We start from the raw sequence: 25270 nt of genomic DNA on the forward strand, positions 1-25270 counted from the left end.
ACAGGGGTGCAGAGGGCAAAGTGGAGAGATTCCCACACAGAGGATAAGTGCCGACCAGTACTAACCAGCCTGAGAGGCTTGTCTGCTCACCCACTGGAGTGGGTGGGGGCTGGGAGCCAAGGCTCAGGCTTTGGAGGTCAGATCCCAGGGAGAGGATTGGGGTTGGATGTGTGAACACAGCCTAAAGGGGGCTAGTGCACCACAGCTAGCCGGGAGGGAGTTGGGGGAAAAGTCTGGACCTGCCAAAGAGGCAAGAGGCCATTGTTTCGGGGTGCGCGAAGAGAGGGATTCAGAGCACTGCCTAAGGGAGCTCCAGAGACAGGCATGAGCTGTGGCTATCAGCGTGGACCCCAGAGACGGGCATGAAACACTAAGGCTGCTGCTGTAGCCACCAAGAAGCCTGTGTGCAAGCACAGGTCGCTCTCCACACCTCCCCTCCTGGGACCCTGTGCAGCCCACCACTGCCAGGGTCCCGTGTTCCAGGGACAACTTCCCTGGGAGAACACGAGGTGTGCCTCAGGCTGTTGCAACGTCATGCTGGCCTCTGCCGCCGCAGGCTCACCCTGCATTCCGTACCCCTCCCGTCCCCCGGCCTGAGTGAGCCAGAGCCCCCTAATCACCTGCTACTTTAACCCCGTCCTGTCTGGATGGGGAACAGGTGCCCTCAGGCGACCTACACACAGAGGCAGGGCCAAATCCAAAGCTGAACCCCAGGAGCTGTCTGAACAAAGAAGAGAAAGGGAAATTTCTCCCAGCAGCCTCAGGACCAGTGGATTAAGTCTCCACAATCAACTTGATGTACCCTGCATCTCTGGAATACCTGAATAGAAAATGAATCATCCCAAAATTGAGGTGGTGGACTTTGGGAGGAACTGTAGACTTGGGGGTTTGCTTTCTGCATCTCATTTGTTTCTGGTTTTATGTTTATCTTAGTTTAGTATTTAGAGTTTATTATCATTGGTAGATCTATTTATTGATTTGGTTGCTGTCTTCCTTTTTCTTTAATATATACATATATATATATGTTTTTCCTTTTTCTCTTTTTGTGAGTGTGTATGTGTATGCTTCTTTGTGTGATTTTGTCTGTATAGCTTTGCTTTTACATTTGTCCTAGGGTTCTGTCTGTCCATTTTTTTTGTTCGTTTGTTTTTAGTATAGTTTTAAGAGCTTGTTATAATTGGTGGATTTGTTTTTTGGTTTGATTGCTCTCTTCTTTTTTTAGTTACTTTAAATTTTTTAAATTTTTAAAAATTAAAAAAAATTTATTTTAATAACTTTCCTTCCTTCCTTCCTTCCATCCTTCCTTCCTTCCTTCTTTCCTTCTCCCCTCCCTCCCTCCCTCCCTCCCTTCCTTCTTTTCTTTTCTTTCTTTCTCCCTATTCTTCTGAGCTGGCTGGCTGACAGGGTCTTTGTGCTCTGGCTAGGTGTCAGGCCTGTGCCTCTGAGGTGGGAGAGCTGAATTCAGGACATTGGTACACCAGAGACCTCCCGGCTCTATGTAATATCAAACGGCAGAGATCTCCAACTCAACGCTAAGACCCAGGTCCACTCAATGACCAGCAAGCTACAGTACTGAACACCCTATGCCAAACAACTAGCAAGACAGGAACACAACCCCACCCATTAGCAGAGAGGCTGCCTAATATCAAAATAAGGTCACAGACACCCCAAACCACACCACTGGATGTGGTCCTGCCCACCAGAAAGACAAGATCCAGCCTCATACACTAGAACACAGGCACCAGTCCCCTCCACCAGGAAGCCTACACAATCCACTGAACCAACCATAGCCACTGGGGGCACACACCCAAAACAAAGGAAACTATGAACCTGCAGCCTGTGAAAAGGAGACCCCAAACACAGTAAGTTAAGCAAAATGAGAAGACAGAGAAACACACAGCAAATGAAGGAGCAAGGAAAAAACCCACCAGACAAAACAAATGAAGAGGAAATACACAGTCTACCTGAAAAAGAATTCAGAGTAATGATAGTAAAAATATCCAAAATCTTGGAAATAGAATGGAGAAAATATAAGAAACTTTTAACAGTGACCTAGAAGAACTAAAGAGCAAACAGACAATGATGAACAACACAATAAATGAAATTAAAAATTCTCTAGAAGGATTCAATAGAATACCTGAAGCAGAAGAACAGGTAAGTGACCGGGAAGATAAAATAGTGGAAATAACTACCGCAGAGCAGAAAAGAATTGAGGACAGTCGCAGAGACCTCTGGGACAACATTAAATGCACCAACCTTCGAATTATAGGGGTCCCAGAAGAAGAGAAAAGAAAGGGACTGAGAAAATACTTGAAGAGAGTATAGTTGAAAACATCCCTAATATGGGAAAGGAAATAGTCAATCAAGTCCAGGAAGCACAGAGAGTCCCATACAGAATAAATCCAAGGAGAAACACACCAAGACACATACTAAAAAAAAACTATCAAAAATTAAATACAAAGAAAGAATATTAAAAGCAGCAAGGGAAAAACAACAAATAATATACAATGGAATCCCTATAAGGTTAACAGCTGATCTTCCAGCAGGAACTCTGCAACCCAGAAGGGACTGGCAGGACATATGTAAAGTGATGAAAGGGAAGAACCAACAACCAATATTACCCAGCAAGGATCTCATTCAGATTTGATGGAGAAATTAAAACCTTTACAGACAAGCAAAAGCTAAGAGAATTCAGCACCACCAAACCAGCTTTACAACACATGCTAAAGGATCTTCTCTAGGCAGGAAACACAAGAGAAGGGAAAGACCTACAATAACACACCCAAAACAATTAAAAAAAATGGTACTAGGAACATACATATCGATAACTACCTTAAATGTAAATGGATTAACCGCTCCAGCCAAAAGACATAGACTGGCTGAATGGATACAAAAACAGGACCCATATATATGTTGTCTACAAGAGGCCCACTTCAGACCTAGGGACCCATACAGACTGAAAGTGAGGGGATGGAAAAAGATATTCTATGCAAATGGAAATCAGAAGAAAGCTGGAGTAGCAATTCTCATACCAGACAAAATAGACTTTAAAATAAAGACTATTACAAGAGCCAAAGAAAGACACTACATAATGATCAAGGAATCAATCCAAGAAGAAGATATAACAATTGTAAATATTTAGGCAGCCAATATAGGAGCACCTCAATACATAATGCAAATGATAGCAGCCATAGAAAGGGAAATTGACAGTAACACAATCATAGTAGGGGACTTTTAACACCCCACTTTCACCAATGGACAGATCATCCAAAATGAAAATAAATAAGGAAACACAAGCTTTAAATGATACATTAAACAAGATGGACTTAATTGATATTTATAGGACATTCCATCCGAAAACAACAGAATACACATTCTTCTCAAGTGCTCATGGAACATTCTCCAGGATATATCATATCTTGGGTCACAGATCAAGCCTTGGTAAATTTAAGAAAATTGAAATCGTATCAAGTATCTTTTCTGACCACAATGCCATGAGACTAGATATCAATTACCGGAAAAAATCTGTAAAAAATACAAACACATGGAGGCTAAACAATACATTAGTAAGTAACCAAGAGATCACTGAATAAATCAAAGAGGAAATCAAGAAATAACTAGAAACAAGTGACAATGAAAACTCGATGACCCAAAACCCATGGGATGTAGCAAAAGCAGCTCTAAGAGGGAAGTTTATAGCAATACAGTCCTACCTCAAGAAACAAGAAACATCTCAAATAAACAACCTAAACTTACACCTAAAGCAATTAGAGAAGAACAAAAAAACCCCAAAGTTAGCAGAAGGAAAGAACTAAAGATCATATCAGAAATAAATGAAAAAGAAATGAAGGAAACAATAGCAAAGATCAATAAAACTGAAAGCTGGTTCTTTGAGAAGATAAAAAAAATTGATAAACCATTAGCCAAACTCATCAAGAATAAAAGGGATAAGGCTCAAATCAACAAAATTAGTAATGAAAAAGGAGAAGTAACAACTGACACTCCAGAAATACAAAGGCTTATGAGAGATTACAACAAACAACTGTATGCCAATAAAATGGACAACTTGGAAGAAATGGACAAATTCTTAGAAAAGCACAGCCATCTCAGACTGAACCAGGAAGAAATAGAAAATATAAAGAGACCAATCACAAGCACTGAAATTGAGACTGTGATTAAAAATCTTCCATCAAACAAAAGCGCAGGACTAGATGGCTTCACAGGCGAATTCTATCAAACATTTACAGAAGAGCTAAAACCTATCCTTCTCAAACTCTTCCAAAATGTAGCAGAGGGTGGAACTCTCCCAAACTCATTCTACAAGGCCACCGTCATCCTGATACCAAAACCAGACAAAGATGTCACAAAGAAAGAAAACTACAGGCCAATATCACTGATGAACATAGATTCAAAAATCCTCAACCAAATACTAGCAAACAGAATCCAACAGCACATTAAAAGGATCATTCACCATGATCAAGTGGGGTTCATCCTAGGAATGCAAGGATTTTTCAATATACGCAAATCAATCAATATGATAAACCATATTAACAAATTGAAGGTGAAAACCATATGATCATCTCAATAGATGCAGAAAAAACTTTCGACAAAATTCAACACTGATTTATGATAAAAACCCTCCAGAAAGTAGGCATAGAGGGAACTTACTTCAACATAATAAAGGTCATATTTGACAAAGCCACAGCCAACATTGTTCTCAATGGTGAAAAACTGAAACCATATCCTCTAACATCAGGAACAAGGCAAGATTTTCCACTCTCACCACTATTATTCAACATAGTTTTGGAAGTTTTAGGCACCATAATCAGAGAAGAAAAAGAAATAAAAGCAATCCAAATCGGAAAAGAAGAAGTAAATCTGTCACTGTTTGCAGATGACATGATACTATACATAGAGAATCCTAAATATGCTACCAGAATATTAGAGCTAATCAGTGAATTTGGTAAAGTAGCAGGATACAAAATTAATGCACAGAAATCTCTTGCATTCCTATACACTAATGACGAAATATCTGAAAGAGAAATGAAGGAAACACTCCCATTTACCACTGCAACAACAAAGAATGAAATACCTAGGGATCAACCAACCTAAGGAGACAAAAGACCTGTATGCAGAAAACTATAAAACACTGATGAAAGAAATTAAAGATGATTCAAACAGATGGAGAGATATACCATGTTCTTGGATTGGAAGAATCAACATTGTGAAAATGACTCTACTACCCAAAGCAATCTACAGATTCAATGCAATCCCTATCAAACTACCACTGGCATTTTTCACAGAAGTAGAACAAAAAATTTCCAATTTGTATGGAAACACAAAAGACCCCGAATAGCCAAAGCAATGTTGAGAAAGGAAGTTGGAGCTGGAGGAATCAGGCTCCCTGACTTCAGACTATGCTACAAAGCTACGGTAATCAAGTCGGTATGGTACTGGCACAAAAACAGGTATATAGATCAACGGAACAGGATAGGATGCCCAGAGATAAACCCATGCACTTATGGTCACCTTATTTTTGATAAAGGAAGCAAGAATATACAATGGAGAAAAGACAGCCTCTTCAATAAGTGGTGCTGGGAAAACTAGACAGCTACATGTAAAAGAATGAAATTAGAATACTTCCTAGCACCATACACAAAAATAAACTCCAAATGGATTAAAGACCTAAATGTGAGGCCAGACACTATAAAACTCTTAGAGGAAAATGTAGGCAAAACACTCTATGACCTAAATCACAGCAAGATCCTTCTTGACCCACCTCCTAGAGAAATGGAAATAAAAACAAAAATAAACAAATGGGACCTAATGAAACTTAAAATCTTTCTTTTTGCACAGCAAAGGAAACCATAAACAAGACAAAAAGACAACTCTCAGAATGGGAGAAAATGTTTGCAACTGAAGCAACTGACCAATGACTAATCTCCAAAATTTACAAGAATCTCATGCAGCTCAATATCAAAAAAACAACCGAATCCAAAAATGGGCAGAAGACCTCAATAGACATTTCTCCAAAGAAGATATACAGATTGCCAACAAACACATGAAAGGATGTTCAACATCACTAATCATAAGAGAAATGCAAATCAAGATTACAATGAGATATCACCTCACACCAGTCAGAATGGCCATCATCAAAAAAATTTACAAACAAATGCTGGAGAGGGTGTGGAGAAAAGGGAGCCCTCTTGCACTGTTGGTGGGAATGTAAATTGATACAGCCACTATGGAGAACCGTATGGAGGTTCCTTAAAAAACTAAAAATAGAACTACCGTATGACCCAGCAATCCCACGACTGGGCATATATCCTGAGAAAACCATAATTCAAAAAGAGTCATGTAGCACAGTGTTCATTTCAGGTCTATTTACAATAGCCAGCACGTGGAAGCAACCTAAGTGTCCATCAACAGACGAATGGATAAAGAAGGTGTGGCACATATATACAATGGAACATTACTCAGCCATAAAAAGAAACGAAATTGGGTGTCTCCGCGGCAGTTCTGTGAGCTGAGGTAGCCGGCGTAGCTTTTTGCTCGAGGATCTTTGTTGTGAAGACAAGGACAAGACCTCTGTATGTGGCACCCTATGAGCAAGTGAAACTGGACTAAGCACAAAAGAGAAGAAAAAAAGAGGAGCTCATATTCTCTTCTTCCTGCTGGTGTCTGTCTGCGGTACTGCAGTATCTGTTGCTACAAGAAGTCAGTTGCTGAGAGCTCTCATTAGCTGCTGGCAGCCAAAGTACAAGGTTGCCCATCAGCACTCTAAATCAGTAAGATACCGAAAATTATCAAGATTAAAAATATGCTACCTGGAGGCGGAAGGCGGAAGATGGCGGAAGAGTAAGACGCGGAGATCACCTTCCTCTCCACAGATACACCAGAAATACATCTACACGTGGAACAACTCCTACAGAACACCTACTGAAGGCTGGCAGAAGACCTCAGACCTCCCAAAAGGCAAGAAACTCCCCACGTACCTGGGTAGGGCAAAAGAAAAAACAGAGACAAAAGAATAGGGACGGCACCTGCACCAGTGGGAGGGAGCTGTGAAGGAGGAAAAGTTTCCACACTCTAGGAAGCCCCTTCGCGGGCGGAGACTGCGGGAGGCGGAGGGGGGAGCTTCGAAGCCGCGGAGGAGTGCACAGCAACGGGTGCGGAGGGCAAAGCGGGGAGATTCCCGCACAGAGGATCGGTGCCGACCGGCACTCACCAGCCCGAGAGGCTTGTCTGCTCACCCGCCGGGGCGGGCGGGGCTGCGAGCTGAGGCCGGAGCGCAGGGAGAGGACTGGGGTTGGCGGCTTGAACATAGCCTGAAGGGGTTAGTGCACCACAGCTAGCCGGGAGGGAGTCCGGGGAAAAGCCTGCACCTGCAGAAGAGGCAGGAGACTTTTCCTTCCCTCTTTGTTTCCTGGGGCGTGAGGAGAGGGGTTTAAGAACGCTGCTTAAAGGAACTCCAGAGACGGGCGCGAGCCGCGGCTAAAAGCGCGAACCCCAGAGACGGGCGCGAGCCGCGGCTGAAAGCGCGGACCACAGAGACGGGCGCGAGCCGCGGCTGAAAGCGCGGAATCCAGAGACGGGCGCGAGCCGCGGCTGAAAGCGCGGAATCCAGAGACGGGCGCGAGCCGCGGCTAAAAGCGCGGACCCCAGAGGCGGGCGGGAGACGTTAAGGCTGCTGCTGCCGCCACCGAGGGGCCTGTGTGCGAGCACAGGTCACTCTCCACACCCCTCTTCCGCGGAGCCTGTGCAGCCCGCCACTGCCAGGTTCCCGGGATCCAGGGACAACTTCCCCGGGAGAGCATACAGCGCGCCTCCGGCTGGTGCAAAGTCACGCCGGCCTTTGCCACCGCAGGCCCGCCCCGCACTCTGTGCTCCTCCGTCCCCGCCGACCTGAGTGCGCCAGAGCCCCCAATCAGCGGCTCTTTTAACCCCATCCTGTCTGAGCAAAAAACAGACGCCCTCCAGCGATCTACACGCAGTGGCAGGGCCAAATCCAAAGCTTAGCCCTGGGAGCTGTGAGAACAAAGAAGAGAAAGGGAAATCTCTCCCAGCAGCCTCAGAAGCAGCGGATTAAAGCTCCACAATCAACTTGATGTACCCTGCATCTGTGGAATACCTGAATAGACAACCAATCATCCCAAATTAAGGAAGTGGACTTTAGGAGCAAGATCTATGATTTTTTCCCCTTTCCTCTTTTTGTGAATGTGTATGTGTATGCTTCTGTGTGAGATCTTGTCTGTATAGTCTTGCTTCCACCATTTGTCCTAGGGTTCTATCCGTCCATGTTTTTTTTTTTAATTTTTTTCTTAATAATTAATTTTAATAACCTTATTATACTTTACCTTCGTTCTTTCTTTCTTTCTTTCCGTCCTTCCTTCCCTCCTTTAGACAACGAATCATCCCAAATTGAGGAGGTGGTCTCTGACAGCAAGATTTAGGATTTTTCCCCATTTACCTCTTTTAGTGAGGGTGTATGTGTATGCTTCTGTGTAAGATTTTGTCTGTATAGCTTTGCTTCCAACATTTGTCCTAAGGTTCTTTCCGTCCCTTTTTTTTCCTAAATAAGAAGTTTTTAATTCAATAACTTTATTATACTTTATTTTATTTTTACTGTATCTTCTTTCTTTCTGTCTTTTTTCCTTCTTTCCCTCCTTCCTTCCTTCCTCCCTCCCTCCCTCCCTTTTTCTTTCCTTCTTGCCTTCTTTCCTTCTTTGCTTCTTTCTTTCTTTCTTCCTTCCTTCCTACCCTCCTTTCCTTCTTTCTTTCCTCATACTTCTACTAATTCCCTCTACTTTCTCTCCCTTTTATCCTGAGCCTGTGGATGAAAAGCTTTTGGTGCTCCAGCCAGGAGGCAGGGCTCTGCCTCTGAGGTAGGACAGCCAACTTCAGGACACTGATCAACAAGAGACCTCCCAGCTCCACATAATATCAAACGGCGAAAATCTCCCAGAGACCTCCATCTTAACACCAGCACCCAGCTTCACTCAACGACCAGCAAGCCACAGTGCTGGAAAACCTATGCCAAACAACTAGCAAAACAGGAACACAACCCCACCCATTAGCAGAGAGGCTGCCTAAAATCATAATAAGGCCACAGACACCCCCAAACACACCACCAGACGTGAACCTGCCCACTAGAGAGACAAGATCCAGCCTCATCCACCACAACACAGGCACTAGTCCCTTCCACCAGGAAGCCTACACAACCCACTGAACCAACCTTAGCCACTGGAGACAGACATCAAAAACAGGAGGAACTACAAACCTGCAGCCTGCAAAAAGGAGACCCCAAACACAGTAAGATAAGCAAAATGAGAAGACAGAAAAACACACAGCAGATAAAGGAGCAAGATAAAAATGCACCAGACCTAACAAATGAAGAGGAAATAGGCAGTCTACCTGAAAGAGAATTCAGAATAATGATAGTAAGGTTGATCCGAAATCTTGGAGATAGAATGGACAATAGATTGGACAAAATGCAAGAATCAGTTAACAAGGACCTAGAAGAACTAAAGATGAAACAAGCAACGATGAACAACACGATAAATGAAATTAAAAGTACTCTAGATGGGATCAATAGCAGAATAACGGAGGCAGAAGAACGGATAAGTGACCTGGAAGATAAAATAGTGGAAATAACTACTGCAGAGCAGAATAAAGAAAAAAGAATGAAAAGAACTGAGGACAGTCTCAGAGACCTCTGGGACAACATTAAACGCACCAACATTCGAATTATAGGGGTTCCAGAAGAAGAAGAGAAAAAGAAAGGGACTGAGAAAATATTTGAAGAGATTCTAGTTGAAAACTTCCCTAATATGGGAAAGGAAATAGTTAATCAAGTCCAGGAAGCACAGAGAGTCCCATACAAGATAAATACAAGGAGAAATACGCCAAGACACATATTAATCAAACTGTCAAAAATTAAATACAAAGAAAGCATATTAAAAGCAGCAAGGGAAAAACAACAAATAACACATAAGGGAATCCCCATAAGGTTAACAGCTGATCTCTCAGCAGAAACCCTACAAGCCAGAAGGGAGTGGCAGGACATACTGAAAGTGATGAAGGAGAAAAACATGCAGCCAAGACTACTCTACCCAGCAAGGATCTCATTCAGATTTGATGGAGAAATGAAAACCTTTACAGACAAGCAAAAGCTGAGAGAGTTCAGCACCACCAAACCAGCTTTACAACAAATGCTAAAGGATCTTCTCTAGGGAAGAAACACAAGAGAAGGAAAAGACCTATAATAACGAACCCAAAACAATTTAGAAAATGGGGATAGGAACATACATATCGATAATTACCTTAAATGTAAATGGACTAAATGCTCCCACCAAAAGACACAGATTAGCTGAATGGATACAAAAACAAGACCCTTATATATGCTGTCTACAAGAGACCCACTTCAGACCTAGAGACACATACAGACTGAAAGTAAGGGGATGGAAAAAGATATTCCATGCAAATGGAAACCAAAAGAAAGCTGGAGTAGCAATTCTCATATCAGACAAAATAGACTTTAAAATAAGGACTATTAAAAGAGACAAAGAAGGACACTACATAATGATCAAGGGATCGATCCAAGAAGAAGATATAACAATTGTAAATATTTATGCACCCAACATAGGAGCACCTCAATACATAAGGCAAATACTAACAGCCATAAAAGGGGAAATCGACAGTAACACATTCATAGTAGGGGACTTAAACACCCCACTTTCACCCATGGACAGATCATCCAAACTGAAAATAAATAAGGAAACACAAGCTTTAAATGATACATTAAACAAGATGGACTTAATTGATATTTATAGGACACTCCATCCAAAAACAACAGAATACACATTTTTCTCAAGTGCTCATGGAACATTCTCCAGGATAGATCATATCTTAGGTCACAAATCAAGCCTTGGTAAATTTAAGAAAATTGAAATTGTATCAAGTATCTTTTCTGACCACAACGCCATGAGACTAAATATCAATTACAGGAAAAGATCTGTAAAAAATACAAACACATGGAGGCTAAACAATACACTACTTAATAATGAAGAGATCACTGAAGAAATCAAAGAGGAAATCAAAAAATACCTAGAAACAAATGACAATGGAGACACAACGACCCAAAACCTGTGGGATGCAGCAAAAGCAGTTCTAAGGGGGAAGTTTATAGCAATACAAGCCCACCTTAAGAAGCAGGAAACATCTCGAATAAACAACCTAACCTTGCACCTCAAGCAATTAGAGAAAGAAGAACAAAAAAACCCCAGAGCTAGCAGAAGGAAAGAAATCATAAAAATCAGATCAGAAATAAATGAAAAAGAAATGAAGGAAACAATAGCAAAGATCAATAAAACTAAAAGCTGGTTCTTTGAGAAGATAAACAAAATAGATAAACCACTAGCCAGACTCATCAAGAAAAAAAGGGAGAACACTCAAATCAATAGAATTAGAAATGAAAAAGGAGAGGTAACAACTGACACTGCAGAGATAAAAGAGATCATGAGAGATTACTACAAGCAACTCTATGCCAATAAAATGGACAATCTGGAAGAAATGGACAAATTCTTAGAAATGCACAACCTGCCAAGACTGAATCAGGAAGAAATAGAAAATATGAACAGACCAATCACAAGCACTGAAATTGAAACTGTGATTAAAAATCTTCCAACAAAGAAAAGCCCAGGACCAGATGGCTTCACAGGCGAATTCTATCAAACATTTAGAGAAGAGCTAACACCTATCCTTCTCAAACTCTTCCAAAATATAGCAGAGGGAGGACCACTCCCTAACTCCTTCTACGAGGCCACCATCACCTTGATACCAAAATCAGACAAGGATGTCACAAAGAAAGAAAACTACAGGCCAATATCACTGATGAACATAGATGCAAAAATCCTCAACAAAATACTAGCAAACAGAATCCAACAGCACATTAAAAGGATCATACACCATGATCAAGTGGGGTTTATTCCAGGAATGCAAGGATTCTTCAATATACGCAAATCTATCAATGTGATAAACCATATTAACAAATTGAAGGAGAAAAACCATATGATCATCTCAATAGATGCAGAGAAAGCTTTTGACAAAATTCAACACCCATTTATGATAAAAACCCTGCAGAAAGTAGGCATAGAGGGAACTTTCCTCAACATAATAAAGGCCATATATGACAAGCCCACAGCAAACATCATCCTCAATGGTGAAAAACTGAAAGCATTTCCACTAAGATCAGGAACAAGACAAGGTTGCCCACTCTCACCACTATTATTCAACATTGTTTTGGAAGTTTTAGCCACAGCAATCAGAGAAGAAAAGGAAATAAAAGGAATCCAAATTGGAAAAGAAGAAGTAAAGCTGTCACTCTTTGCAGATGACATGATCCTATACATAGAGAACCCTAAAGATGCTACCAGAAAACTACTAGAGCTAATCAATGAATTTGGTAAAGTGGCAGGATACAAAATTAATGCACAGAAATCTCTGGCATTCCTATATACTAATGATGAAAAATCTGAAAGTGAAATCAAGAAAACACTCCCATTTACCATTGCAACAAAAAGAATAAAATATCTAGGAATAAACCTACCTAAGGAGACAAAAGACCTGTATGCAGAAAATTATAAGACACTGATGAAAGAAATTAAAGATGATATAAATAGATGGAGAGATATACCATGTTCTTGGATTGGAAGAATCAACATTGTGAAAATGACTCTACTACCCAAAGCAATCTATAGATTCAATGCAATCCCTATCAAACTACCACTGGCATTTTTCACAGAACTAGAACAAAAAATTTCACAATTTGTATGGAAACACAAAAGACCCCGAATAGCCAAAGCAATCTTGAGAACGAAAGAAGGAACTGGAGGAATCAGGCTCCCTGACTTCAGACTATACTACAAAGCTACAGTCATCAAGACGGTATGGTACTGGCACAAAAACAGAAAGATAGATCAATGGAACAGGATAGAAAGCCCAGAGATAAACCCATGCACATATGGACACCTTATCTTTGATAAAGGTGGCAGTAATGTACAATGGAGAAAGGACAGCCTCTTCAATAAGTGGTGCTGGGAAAACTGGACAGGCACATGTAAAAGTATGAGATTAGATCACTCCCTAACACCATACACAAAAATAAGCTCAAAATGGATTAAAGACCTAAATGTAAGGCCAGAAACTATCAAACTCTTAGAGGAAAACATAGGCAGAACACTCTATGACATAAATCAAAGCAAGATCCTTTCTGACCCACCTCCTAGAGTAATGGAAATAAAAACAAAAATAAACAAATGGGACCTAATGAAATTTCAAAGCTTTTGCACAGCAAAGGAAACCATAAACAAGACCAAAAGACAACCCTCAGAATGGGAGAAAATATTTGCAAATGAAGCAACCGACAAAGGATTAATCTCCAAAATTTACAAGCAGCTCATGCAGCTCAATAACAAGAAAACAAACAACCCAATCCAAAAATGGGCAGAAGACCTAAATAGACATTTCTCCAAAGAAGATATACAGACTGCCAACAAACACATGAAAGAATGCTCAACATCATTAATCATTAGAGAAATGCAAATCAAAACTACAATGAGATATCATCTCACACCAGTCAGAATGGCCATCATCAAAAAATCTAGAAACAATAAATGCTGGAGAGGGTGTGGAGAAAAGGGAACACTCTTGCACTGCTGGTGGGAATGTGAATTGGTTCAGCCACTATGGAGAACAGTATGCAGGTTCCTTAAAAAACTACAAATAGAACTACCATATGACCCAGCAATCCCACTACTGGGCATATATCCTGAGAAAACCAAAATTCAAAAAGAGTCATGTACCAAAATGTTCATTGCAGCTCTATTTACAATAGCCCGGAGATGGAAACAACCTAAGTGCCCGTCATCGGATGAATGGATAAAGAAGATGTGGCACATATATACAATGGAATATTACTCAGCCATAAAAAGAAACGAAATTGACCTATTTGTAATGAGGTGGATAGATCTAGAGTCTGTCATACAGAGTGAAGTAAGTCAGAAAGAAAAAGACAAATACCGTATGCTAACACATATATATGGAATTTAAGAAAAAAATGTCATGAAGAACCTAGGGGTAAAGCAGGAATAAAGACGCAGACCTCTTAGAGAACGGACTTGAGGTTATGGGGAGGGGGAAGGGTGAGCTGTGACAGGGCGAGAGAGAGTCATGGGCATATACACGCTAACAAACGCAGTAAGGTAGATAGTTAGTGGGAAGCAGCAGCATGGCACAGGGATATTGGCTCGGTGCTTTGTGACAGCCTGGAGGGGTGGGATGGGGAGGGTGGGAGGGAGGGAGACACAACAGGGAAGACATATGGGAACATATGTTTATGTATCACTGATTCACTTTGTTATAAAGCAGAAACTAACACACCATTGTAAAGCAATTATACCCCAATAAAGATGTTAAAAAAATAAAAAAATAAAAAAAAAAAAAAAAAAAAGAAACGAAATTGAGTTATTTCTAGTGATGTGGATGGGCCTAGAGTCTGTCATACAGAGTGAAGTAAGTCAGAAAGAGAAAAAGGAATACTGTATGCTAACACATATATATGGAATCAAAAAAAAAAAAGGTTCTGAAGAACCTAGGGGCAGGGCAGGAATAAAGATGCAGACATAGAGAATGGACTTGAGGACATGGGTAGTGGGAAGCTTAAGCTGGGACAAAGTGAGAGTGGCATGGACATATACACTACCAGATGCACAATAGATAGATGGTGGGAAGCAGCGCATAGCACAGGGAGATCAGCTCCGTGTTTTGCGACCACCTAGAGGGGTGGGATAGGAAGGATGGGAGGGAGATTCAAGAGGGAGGAGATATGGGGATATATGTATATGTTTAGCTGATTTACTTTGTTATAAAGCAGAAACTAACACACCATTGTAAAGCGATTATACTCCAATAAAGATGTTTAAAAATAAGAAGTTAAAACAGAAAAATTTAAAACATTAATTCATTTAAAAATAAGTTAATTACGTTTTAACATAAATTTTTGTTAATGAAAACTAAGTAGACTTTCCAAAACAAAGAAAAATAAACGAAGTATTCTAGAGAATGTGCTTAGGTTATATACAAATACTACACCATTTTATATAAGGGAATTGAGCATCTTCGGAGTTTGGTATCCACAGAGGTCCTGGAACCAATCTCCTGCAGATACAGAGGGACAACTGAATGCATATGTCCAAACGTATCAAGTTGTACAGTGTAAATACATGCACTTTACTCCATATTAATTTTACCTCAATCAAGCTGTCTCAAAAAATAAAATTTATTGCTCAATATTTCCAGCTCTTTGAAGATCACATGCAAATGAGGAACATGAGTTGTTGTTAATTCATTATTATTAGGTAGTAATAATGGGTTTAAGCGACACAATATTGTACTTCCCCCTAAAATATATTCAAGTCCTAACCCCCACTACCTAGGAATATGATCTTATTTGGAAAGAGGGACTTTGCAAGCACAGTCAAGTTAAGATGAGGTCATACTGGATCAGGGTGGGCCTCGAATCTAATGCTTGGTATCCCCTAAGAGGAGAGGATGCATGGACAGACACACAGAGAGAATAATGCCATGTGTAGATAGAGGCAGAGACTGGAGTGATGTAGCTGTTCTGATCCCAGTAACACCAAGGATTGTTGACAGCTACTAGAAGCTGGGAAGAGGCAAGGAAGGATTCTTCTCTAGAACTTTCAGAGGGTACATGGCCCTGCTGACACCTTGATTTCAGACTTCTAGCCTGTAGAACTGTGGGAGAATACATTTTTGTTGTTTTGAAATTATCAGAAGTTATAATTTGTTACATCAGCCCTTGGAAACTAATACATATAGCAACATGCTTTTATTAGCTAGTCTACTCTAATTTTAAACAGAGTTGATTATAATACCATAGGAAATATACATGATATCTGTATTATAGAACCAGATGTCTGATTATTTCATGTCTGATGAAACTTTGTATTTTTTAAAGTGAATCCCCCTTTGTTCTGTCCTTGTTTCTCTCCTCTCTCCAGCAGCCACATGTGTTACCATCATGTCTTTATATTAATATGAACACAGTGATTATCAAGAAATTGTCTGTGGATGCTTGGTGATCCTTGAGACACTTCCTGGGAGTCTGTGAGGTCAAAACTGTTCTCAGTTTTGATTTTTTCACTGTGTTGACATTTGCAGTGATAGTACAAAAGCAATGGTAGATAAAACGGCTGACATCTTAGCACAAATCAAGATAGTACCACCAACTGCACTAGTAGACATTTTATTCTCCATCTGCATGTACTGGCAGAAAACAAAACAAAAAGAGTTTCACTTAGGAATCACCTTGATGAAGCAGCAGTATTATTAATTTTATTAAATCTTTATCCTTGGGTGTACATGTCTTTTTAACAGTCTGTGTGATGATATGGGGAGTACAAATAATGTCTTTCTGTTACATAGAAAAGTCCAAAAAAAAAAAAAAAGCACTTGTGTGGTTGAGTTTTGAACTGAACTAGCAGCTTTTTTTCATGAACACCATTTTTATTTGATAGACAGACTCTGGTTATTCAAATTATTCAGACTTTGGTACTTAGCAGACATTCCCCTCTATGCCCAGAGATTTTCCTTTGGAGACAGCAATCTTAAGAGATTGTGTTTCCTTGACTGAGAATGATATTTCCTGTAAAATCTTAAACACAGGTAAAGCTCAGGGAGTTACAGGGATTTGCTGAAGGACACGTACCATAAAGTAGCAGACATGGGCTTAGAAATCAGGTCCCCTTACTTCCAGCCTGCTACTCTTCCCATTTCACTAAATGAGACAGGTGGTTTTTCATATTTCATTCATCCTCTCCTTGAGACAGAATTAATGCTGCAAGAGAAAGAAACACCAGGTGGAAAAACTGACAAGTCAGGTATTACACAGGCACTTAATTTTTATTTTGTAATTTTCACAATCTGAGCAGCCAAGTAGAATACATAAAGAAGACACTAAAATGTGGCCTAATAAAATTCATTTGACCAGAAATACGAGCTTCCATGTTTTTGTCTCCAGCTCAGGTTTTGTTTTTTTTTTCATTTTTAATGTCAACTGTTCTCTGAGTCCAGTGCTCACTTTGGCAAAAACTACATTTAGTTGCAAATTGAGACACGGTGCATAGCTGCTATGATTAAGGAATTCAGAATCTTATCCAGTATAATGCCTTGAGGGCAGAAAGAAATGCTGAGGGAAAAACATTTCAATGTTGCCCTGTCTAGATGAGTGCCTGAAATAAATATTAACTGTTATTTCTGAAAACTTTCCCTCTGTTTTATATACTTCATTTCCCCCACTTTTGAGTCTACAGTGTATTTCAGCAACATTATGGGTTTCTACTCATGATGAGTCTTCTCAGCGTGGGCTGGGTCAGTGTTTGTAGCTCAGCTGGCTGGTGCCAGAGTGGAGGGCACGTCTGATTTGATTCCACCCCAGGAACTGAAGGATTTTGAAGATTTTCCTCCTAATATTTGGCTTTACTTGATAATCCCAGAGCATGCTGGGAAATCTCAGCAAGAGGAAAAATTTAGTAACCACAGGGAGGCCTGCTTGCAGGGTTGTGGGTAAGTGTGAAAGCTTATGAGTATGACTGTTAATGATTTGTATGTTCTGCTTTTCACGAGATTTTTTTCTCAACAAAAAGTGTGTTGGCTTGTGAGGACAGACAGCTTTTAGAAAACTCAGCCGTCCCCAGAAAGACAAATGCATGATTGAGTCATTTCCCAAGAGAGAAGCCACTAGTCAGCCAGGTATGTGGAGCCATGTGGTTCAGGATTTAGAATTTCAAAAGCAGGAGCTGGCAAAGGGTTGCATGGGATCTTAGCCTCACGTTTTCATCGTCATTTTTCTTTCTTATTTTTGAGTACTGAAATTGCCCTTGGCATATGCAGAATAAGAGACATGCTATCTACCTCTAGTCAACGTTGGAGAAAGTGTTCAGTTCAGAAATAGACTTTGTAGCCGAGAAGGTGATCAAATCTCAGAGGCTTGAAGAGTTTTTCTGTATGTGTGCAAACCAGTTTCTCATGTATCTTCTTTTCGATTCTGCTTTTCCCCTTTTTGTTGTTGTTTGTTTATATATAGTCACTAAGATTCTCTGTCTTGGAAATGTCTAACAATAGGCTAGATTTTTATTTGATCTGGGTGCTCCAGATGTGAGCTGGCCCAGAAGAGGTGGTGGTGGAGATGGAGCCTTTGCACTGTGCTCTGGGAGTGGGCAGATTTCACTGATTGGGTTACAAGGCTCTGGAACATTCTGTACTTAGAACTAGCTTTTCCGAGCATGCAGAGGCATGTGACAGTTGTTGATCTTGACATAGAGGGAATCTAGCCAGAGGTGTGTGTGTACAGCATGTCCCAAAGTACAAGGAAGCTTGCCTCATGACCCTGTACCTATAGGGCTAACCTAACATGACAGCTAGGATGATTCTGGTCTTCTATATGCTGGAGACAACTTCACCTTCATTTAATTGAATACAGCTCACTTTATTAGGTTCCTACTAAGAAAAATGCATGAGATTTGAACGTAACTAATTCTTGTGACTTACTGCCCTCACTTTATTTATTTATTTATTTTAAAAATTTTATTTATTTATTTATGGCTGTGTTGGGTCTTCGTTGCTGCGTGCGGGCTTTCTCTAGTTATGGCGATCGGGGGCTACTCTTCGTTGCAGTGTGTGGGCTTCTCATTGCGGTGGCTTCTCTTGTTGTGGAGCACAGGCTCGAGGTGTGTGGGCTTCAGTAGTTGTAGCACACAGGCTCTAGAGCACAGGCTCAGTAGTTGTGGCACATGGGCTTAGTTGCTCTGTGGCATGTGGAATCTTCCCAGACCAGGGCTCGAACCTGTGTCCCCTGCATTGGCAGGCAGATTCTCAACCACTGCGCCACCAGAGAAACCCTACCCTCACTTTAAATTGTAGGAAACAGAGGATTAGAGAGGATAAATGGCTTATCCAAGTTCATACAACTGGTTCTTCTCACCACATGTCTTCATTGTGATAAGAGAGACAACTTCCCTTTCTGTGACAAAAATACAGTCTGCTCTCATTAATGAGTCTATGATTTTTTTTAAAGACTTAATTTTTCTAGATTGCTTTTAAATTCACAGAAAAATTGAGAAAAGGGTACAAAAGTTGCCCATATATTACCTGCCTCCCTGACCCTCACCCATTGTCAACATCCCTCTCCAGATCGGTATATTTGTTAAAGTCAATAAACCTACATTGACACATCATTATCACTCAAAGTCCATAGTTGACAGTAGGGTTCACTCTTGGTGTTGTACATTCTGTGGGTTTGGACAAATGTATAATAATATGTGTCCATTATTATGGTATCATATATAGCATTTTCACTGCCCTAAAAATCCTCTGTAATCTGCCTATTCATCTCTCCACACTGCCCTTCCTGCAACCCCTGGCAATGACTGATCTTTTTACTGTCTCCATAGTTTTGCCTTTGTCAGAATGCCATATAGTTGGAATCAAATGGTATATAGCCTTTTCAGATTGGCTACATCCACTTAGTAATATGCATTTAAGACTCCTCCATGCCTTTTAATGGCTTGATAGCTCATTTCTGTTTAGCACCAAAAAATATTCTACTGTCTGGATGTACCACAGTTTATTTACCAGTTTACCTACTGAAGAATATCTTGGTTGCTTCCAAGTTTTGGCAACTATGAATAAAGCTGCCATAAAAACCTAACTGCATTCCTCAAATTTTGCTATGTAGTGTTTTTATTATTGTTCTAAATTTTTAGAATGATTTCTCCGTTCATCCATGAATTATTTAGAAGCATATTTTTAACTTTCTAAATACATGGGCTTTAAAAAAATCTTTCTATCATTGATTTCTAATTTAATATTATTAGATTAAATTAGAATTTAATGCAGAGAATGCAGATTATGATAGGATTCTTCAGAATTTATTGAGATTTTCCTTATATGGTCAGTTTTTATAGATAGTCCATGCATACTTCAATAGAATGTTTATTCTCTATGTTCCGTAAATATGTATTAATATAGGGATTATTTGTTCTTCAGATATTCTATTACTCTTTCTTTGCTTTCTTGATCTCTAAATTGCTGAGAGTTGTGTTAAAATCTTTTACTATGATGGTTGATATGTCAGTTTCTCCTTTTCACTCTGTAACTTTTCGTTGTGCATATTTGAAGGTATTTTATTGTGTGCATACAGGTTTAGAATTTTTATATCTTTCTGGAAAATTAACTTTTATTAATACGTAAAAGCCCTCTTTATTAACAATGATTTTTACCATTTAAGCTTATTTTTTGTCTGATATTATTTTAATTATACCATATTTCTTTTGGTTAGTACATACTTAATATGTAATTTTTCTATACTTTTAATTCTTTGTGTTTTTTTTTGCTTTAGATGTTCCTTTTGTAAATTTTGTTTTTTGATGTGACTATTTAAAAAAAATATGGTTTGACATTCTTTGTCTTAGTTGGACAGTTGAGTCTATTTACATATATTTGGATCTTCTTCTTCCACCTTCTTTTTAAATTTTGTTTGACCAGACTCCTTTTGTGCAGTAAGTAGGTTGAGCTTTCCCCGCTAAGGTAACGAAATTATCAAGGTGTTTATTGAACACAGTTTAATACACATACACAGATACATACCCCTCTAAGAAGCAGGTTATTTTTACCTTCATTTTACATCCAAGGTAACTGAGGCAGAATGGTTAATTACCTGTCTCTAGGTCACAAAGCATTTGTGTGGCAAAGATTAGATTTGAACTAAGATCTTCTGGAATTGGAGTCCAAGTCTCTTATCTCTTCATGCTTCCATCTTGTCTTCAGGATAGAGTCATCTCCGGTGGAACTGAAGATAAGAAAGAAGATCAAAGGAAGAAGAGGACTTCAGGAAAAGCCAGTAAAGAGTGCTGAGGTCAGAACTTTTATTGTCTTTAAAAAAGGATTGATTAGAGTTTTGAAAGTAAACAACTTTTTGCTTTGTTCTTGTTTCTTTGATGGAATTTACTCATCAGAAAGTGATGATGTTTGCTACAATATAAGCAGCATTTAAACACATAGTCATTTTTTTATTAGTCATGGTATTTCACCCATGATGAAATGAAAGTTTCATAAAACCATAATTTGGAACGGAAATGGATGGTGATTTTGTCAGTTTTCTTGATAAGTAGAGAGATATGAAGAATATTATTGAACAAGCCTGACAATGAGAAGACCTAAGCCCATGTTCATTTCAGTGATTCACAAAAGAGATCAAAGTAAAATTTCTCTCTGTTTAAAGTATTCTGTTTTATTGTTTAAAAATTCACTTGGCAAGAATTTCTTGAGAATTTTTCTCAGGGTCACTGAAGCTAGTTTTGGTAATAAGTTTAGGATTTGAAGGCAAACAGTGATTTGGTTGAATGAAAATTTGATCATTAATTGTCTAAAAGTATGGAGATTGTGTGATTAAGGGGTAGGGAGGCAACTGCAACTATTTTGGGGGCACTGAAGACTCTATAAATGTAAACAGTCTGATTTTGTTTATGGATCCTATGAAATTTCAAGGTAATCGTTTCTTCTGCCTTAGGTCACAGCAGCAGCTTTGTAGATCTAGTGCTATGTCCCCTTGTCTAAATTGTAACCCCTTTATGGTGATGTGGAGCTTCTGATAAGAGCTCTAAGTAGCTTGAACATACAGTGAGAATCACATTGAAGCTGGCTTCAGAACCCTAGTTTTGTAGGTCTAGGTGACTAACATCTTTGATAAAGTAAGCTGAAAAATCCATTTTCAAATGAAATATACTTATTTTAAAAGTAAAATACCTCTTAAGTGAGCAGAATCTGCAGTTCTAGATCTTTTTAAAAAATTTTATTATTTATTTAATTGAAGTCTAGTTGATTTACAACGTTGTGTTAGTTTCAGGTATACAACAAAATGATTCAGTTATACGTACATATATATCTATTTTTTCAGATTCTTTTCCCTTATAGGTTATTATAAAATATTGAGTATAGTTCCCTGTGCCATACAATAGGTCCTCATTGGTTATTTATTTTATATATAGTAGTGTGTATATTGCAGTTCTAGATCTTAAATGAAATTTGGGCATAAACAAAGGCTGAGTGTCACTTTGATTCACTGATAATCTGCGTTACCAAAACAGGATGCTGATTGTTGATGTTCCTTTTCTTCAATTGTAGGATCACCTCTACTTTGTATTAGTATGGGAAGAGTCTGTGAGATGTATCAATAGTTAAAAGATATTGCAGTAGGCTTTTAACTGTCTCCTCTCTTTTATTCTTGTTCTGTACAATTTTATACACATATTGCCATTGGAATAATTTTTTTAAGCCGGTTGAATCTTATGGATAAAATGCTAACTCTATAGCTTGGAATAAAAGCTATTCCCAGTCCAGTCCAATCCCAATCTGCGTTCTGTTCTCAACTCCATTCCTCCGTCACCACCTCCACACACACACACACACACACACACACACACACACACACACACAGACACACACACACGGAGTTCTAACCACTTGGTATTTGTTCTTACTTTCTTTGCACATGCTATTCACACTGCTTAAAATGCTCTTGACTCTCTCCTCTACCTCTATAATCTCAAGACCCTGATTAAATATCACTTCCTCTTTGAAGCCATACAGAACTTACTTCCTATAGTTGTTTCTTTCTCTGTACTTTCAAAGCACATTATAAATTCATCATTTTATGGAATTTACCAATCATATTCTAGTAAGCCATAAACTATAAGATGTTGCAATACAGTGAAAGCTGCAAAGAGTAGCTGCATAAAGATTAACTTTCCTCTTCTAGTTTACTACCATGCTTTTGTCATTTCCCACCTTGCTCCTAATTAGTTCTGGGGTGGAAAAAGAATAAAATTGCTGCTGGTGGGACTTAGACTTATGTAAGTAATGGAGAAGATAAAGAGGACTAGTAGTAAGAAATGACAGCAAGGAGACAGGGAGATTCTGTGACCCTAAGGTGGTCTATATGGGCCTGCTGTTCTCAAGTAGCCATCTGTATCTAGGGGATGCACAGAAAACAGGCGTATGTGAATCCAAGATTACCTGTATAAAAAGCATATTCTGCTTAAGTCTAAGAAAAACCAGGATTAGATTAAACACGTGAAAAAAAGAATAACCTTCTACAAGTGTTAACATTTCTGTAAAACTCACGTTAATCATATATCCTATTTTAATGTAACAGAAACACGAGTAAATGTTTATGCTGAAGTAATGTAAAAAATAGTTCAGTTTTTACTTAAAATTTGGAAAAGCGTAATAATCTGCTAGCCACAGTTTTAGAAAGATGAGCTATTCAAGGCTATAGACTAGTCTGGTAATAATAGTAACGGTTGCCATTTATTCAGTGCCTATTAAGCACTGTGAGGAATGCCTCATAACTTATTTTATTTTGTATATTTTATTTTATTTAATGCATGCAAAGCTAGGTACAAGCATCCCCATTTTGTAGAACAGACAACTGTTGCCCCAAGAGGTCAGATAACTTGCTCAGTGTCACCCAGTATGTGGAGAGAGTCTGAATTAGAATTCCAGACTTTCTGCCTCCAAAGCACATGCTCTTTCTGTCATACCAGGTTGCCTCACAAACTAACTTCTAAGGACGAACATCTATGAAGAAGTAAAGAGCTTCTCAAAAATCAGATCTGCAAACTAATACCTACAACTCAACAGCAAATGAGTCTACTAGTTAAGAGAAATGTATTTAAGAAATCAATTTGGTGTCCCTAAAAACATGCCTACAACATGCCGCACAATGACTACAAAAACACTCAAAATAACTGATCAGATCTAGTTATCTCTTGAAGGTTTTCCACCACTGTCTAGCCCAACATGAGGCCCTCTGACATTGGCCCAGGGGCACCACGTAAAAGTTGTGACCTACAACCCTGTCTGTCCATGGCCCTGTTCCACACTTCAGTCTTCTCTATGCTTCTCTTAGCTTCCTGTTTTCTGACCCTGTGTCTGGTCACAGCATTCCATGCTGTCTTCTTTACTTTACTCTCTGCCTTACACAGCGTTCTATCCCTTCTGGGTACAGTCTTGGTGATTCCGTTGACATTGGCCTACCTCTAGGTTCACAATACAGACTATGGCCTTAACAGATACTCCTGTCATGATGTTTATCCAAGAGTAGTTTGAAGACCACTTCTGTCAAGGTTCTATTGGGAGGGAAGCTTGTGAAATATCTGAGTTGACTGAATCAGGACCTCTGGGGAGTGGTGCCCTGCAATCTGAACTTTAACAAGCTTTCTCTGTGATTTCTTTTGTGACCAATGTTTTATAGGTACTGTTCTAGGTTTGATGCGATCCCTTGGCATCCCTATCCTTTCCGTCATCCTCTGCAATGACTCCCCTATATGTGAGGGCTCCCTGGCCTGACCTGACTCTGTGCCATGAGTGTGGTTAACTGTGGGTTGTTTATATTGCTTGGGCCTTTTAGAAAATCCTATCCTTAGAGTGACTGCCTGCCCTTTGCAATCACAAATGTAATTTTCCCTTTACTTCATTACATAACCTAAGTTTCCCCAAAGACTCATCTGTTTATGGGTACAAATAAAGCCACTTCATGTTTATAACCCAAATTTCACTGACTCATGCCCATACAGACATAATACAAGACCTTAATTTCCTGCAGAATTTCCCCTCAGTGTTTCTGGGAGGTCTCCCAGGTGTCCTCAACACTGCTTCTTTGCGCCGTGCTACTGGTTGATGTGTGTCACTTTTGGAGTCATTAGGCTATGCCTCTTCATGAATCCAAGGCTGGTGGCCTCCTGCAGGTGTTGATCTCCATGACCAGGACTAGATGCTCTCTCTCTGTACTTTCAGAGCTGCAAACCCTTGAGGAGCCGGCGGTGATGCGGTGTTCCCAGGCATCCTGACTGGGTTGGAGCCAGTCTGTGCTTGGTATAGAAGTGAGAGGATGCTGTTTGCTCTGACTCTGTGTTGTATTTTTTCCACCCAAGCAACGCTATTACTCTCCTGGTTCTCCAAAGTCCTTCTCATTCAATTTCCGTGTGCAGCTCCTCTCTCCAGCACCCCAAACACTAGTCTGTATTTCCAGTCCGATCACTTCCTTGGATACCCACAAATAAGCCGTATTCCCCAAAGAAAACCACTGTGAAAAATCTACTCCTTATAGACCTGTTCACCAGCTCATCGC

At 39.7% G+C, this 25270-nt stretch overlaps 1 long non-coding RNA gene across 1 annotated transcript in view; it reads left to right on the plus strand.

Annotated features, from left to right (window-relative positions):
• The window catches only part of LOC141276968 (uncharacterized), a 137994-nt gene that overhangs the window by 31245 nt on the left and 81479 nt on the right, over positions 1-25270 (plus strand). Inside the window, exon 2 of the long non-coding RNA XR_012327456.1 lies at positions 20908-20995. This is a non-coding gene — a long non-coding RNA (uncharacterized lncRNA). The remainder of the gene's footprint in view (positions 1-20907; positions 20996-25270) is intronic.

Source organism: Tursiops truncatus, chromosome 18 (genome assembly GCF_011762595.2).
Source record: "Tursiops truncatus isolate mTurTru1 chromosome 18, mTurTru1.mat.Y, whole genome shotgun sequence".
NCBI lineage: Eukaryota > Metazoa > Chordata > Mammalia > Artiodactyla > Delphinidae > Tursiops > Tursiops truncatus.